Source organism: Macrobrachium nipponense, chromosome 1, assembly GCF_015104395.2.
Source record: "Macrobrachium nipponense isolate FS-2020 chromosome 1, ASM1510439v2, whole genome shotgun sequence".
In the NCBI taxonomy this organism is placed as follows: Eukaryota; Metazoa; Arthropoda; class Malacostraca; order Decapoda; family Palaemonidae; genus Macrobrachium; species Macrobrachium nipponense.
Genome location: NC_087200.1, coordinates 162436753 through 162439636, shown reverse-complemented (window position 1 = coordinate 162439636; position 2884 = coordinate 162436753).

The following is a 2884-nucleotide window of genomic DNA, read 5'->3' as shown; positions in this document are numbered from 1 at the left end:
AAAACATCATAGTTGAGGCAGTGGGTAGACCAAGAAAGTCTTTACATAAATTGGTGCTTGAACTCGAAACAAAAAGGGGAAAGAAGAGAAGTTATAGTGCTGTATATCATGAGTTGAAAAAATCTGGTATCAAGCCATTTCATGTTATCAGCAAGCCCAACATCACTCAGCAACAGAGAGAAGACCGCGCATGGTTTTGTGGTCCATTTCTTAAAGATTGGGATGAAGCTGACTTTCTCCATGTTGACACATCAGATGAATTCTTCATTTACACAGTCAGGAAGCCAAATCATAAAAATGACATCATTCGGGCTGCAAAGTTGGATGATATCAGCGATGACATGCGCTATCATCAAGTTGTGAAATTCCCTGAACGTTTGGGAATTTTTTTCTGTTTCACACCCAAACGGTTAAGGGGGCCGGCCGGCTAATGCCCTTTTTCAAGGACAGGACTTTGATATTCATACCACTTAATAAGGTGACTTGGGACATCTCCAAACCGCATATGATTTTCGCCTCTGACCTTCGGTTTTGTGACGCCAGGGCGATTTATCCCGAAAACAACCATTTTTCGAAATCTATCTCCTCCCTTGATATTTAATATTAAGACCTGGGATTACTACCATATATAGACCTGATGTAGACCTCCAATCGAATGGAGAGTTTTTTTTCTAAAGGTCATTTTTTTGCAAGATATGAATTTTTCAATATGGTAAAAAAATAAACCCTATAAATCAGGAGAAAAAAATTTATAAAAAAAACACGAAACAAAAATTGGAAAAAAGGGCTCTATTTGATTGTTCTATAATGTCTTCCTGAGTTATATACCAAAATTTCAATGTTATAGCTTTAAAAAACTAAGTGAGAAGATAGATTTAGAAGGTCAATAAGTATAGTTTTGAGATACGGGCGTTCAAAGTTTTCCTTCGTATTTCTATAAAGACAATGTTAATAAATAATGATTATTATGAATGTATATTTCTTTTTTGTGTATTAATAAACCAAAACTATTTTATTTATCATAATTTAATCATAAATGATGATCCCTTTGCTCATATATCGCAGCCTGGGGCACTGCTTGAGGCAAGATGGGGCACTCCTTCCTACGCAATTCTCTCTCTCCCCTTCGCTAACTCGGCTTATTACAGCGAATTTTCTTCTTCTGTATGTTAGCGAGATGTTTTCCTTGTATTTTCCTCTTTGGCATGATGAAATTCTTGCCCGAAACCAAGATAAACAAACGTAAATGCAAGAGAATTTCAAGAGGTGAAACTCGAAGGCGTACTCTTTTTTTTTTACAAAGACAATTTAATAAATCATGATTATTATGAATTTCATATTCCATTTTGGGTTTTAAAAAACCAAAACTTTGTTATTTATCATGAATGAAGATCTCTTGCTCAAAGATCGTCGTAGCCTTGGGCACAGTGTGACGTGTGCTGTCAAGCAAGACGGGGGCGTTACTAAGAAACCAACCCTCCCCTCTCTCTTCACTAACTACGCATATATTATGATATTCTGTAATAATACTTGAGCGATTTTTCTTCGTCTGTATGTTAGCAAGGATGTTTTCCTTGTCTTTTCCTCATTGGCATGATGAAATTCTTGCCGAAACCTACATAAACATACGTAAACGCAGGCGTATGTCAGAGGTGAAATGGAACGTGTAGACTACTTGACGTCTGTAACAGCACTAAATCAGGACTGGACAGTGGACTTGGCCTGAAGTCTCCTTCTCGACTCGGGGAATGTCTACAGATGCCATTTCTCCCAATTTCTTTGACAATAATTATCAAAATTTACGATAATAGAGGAAATATTGCATTTTCTTGTACGGACGACAATGTTTGTTCCGATACGTAATACAAAACCCTCGGTCCTTTAACAATAGGAAGGTAACTAGCGGCAGCTGGGACGGTCGTAAGCTTCGAAACAAGGGGTGGAGAACGGTAGTTAACTGCTTGTCCGATCGTGCGCGCGCCGCCCCCCCCCCCCCGCGCAACCCGGGCGGGTGAAGAATCACTTTTGCTTTCGCCGTGGTGTGACAGGACGTGTTCGTCATCCGCTCTGCCCGCTATTTTCGTCGTGTGGCTTTTTTGGGTGATGTTTACAATTTTCTTCCTTTCTGGTGATCTTGGGTTTGGTTTTTTGTGGTTTCATTGGGAATGAAAGTTGTAAGTACTCTTTTTTCATTTTTCATTGAGTGAAGTGAATTAATTAATCATGGATCAAGAAGATCTTTCGGCCGCGCCCACCAGCTGCCCGTAAGAAGTGTGTCCCGGGCTGGAGGGCGGTAAATGCGGCGGATTCCGCTCTTACCCAGATATTGATCCTCATGAGTTGTTTTTTCGGTGTCGGGGGCGAGAATGCTCCCGAACCGAACCATGTAATGTCTGTGTAAATTGGTCCGAGGCGCAGTGGGTGCTGTACGAGGGTAGGAAGAGGCGTAGGTCGACCAAGGAGTCGTCGGAAAGCTCTCCAGCGACTCCTTTGGTTACGGATACCTCGTCATCCTTCCTGCCTCCAGCTCAGCCCCCACGATTTGCGCCTTCCCCTGCGGGGGGGGTTTCGGAGTCCTTCTCCTCACTCGATCCGTCGAGTGTGGAGGAGAGTGCCCGATACCCGGATGTTTCAATTGTATTCGGGGTCTTCCGTCCGCTTCTGGGTGGGGTTCGTCCTCCCCCAAGCGCGAGGGTGCCCCTCTAACTGACCCGACTGTTCCTCCCTCAGGTGTGCCTTCTGTGAGTGACGACCTTGGACAGGTGTGGGCGTCGTTGGGACTGCAGGGCGCCCCCAGTATCCAGGGCTTGATTCAACGGCTAGCGGGGTCGGCAGTTGTAACTCATGGTGTGGTGACAACAACGACCAATACTGTGTCAACACC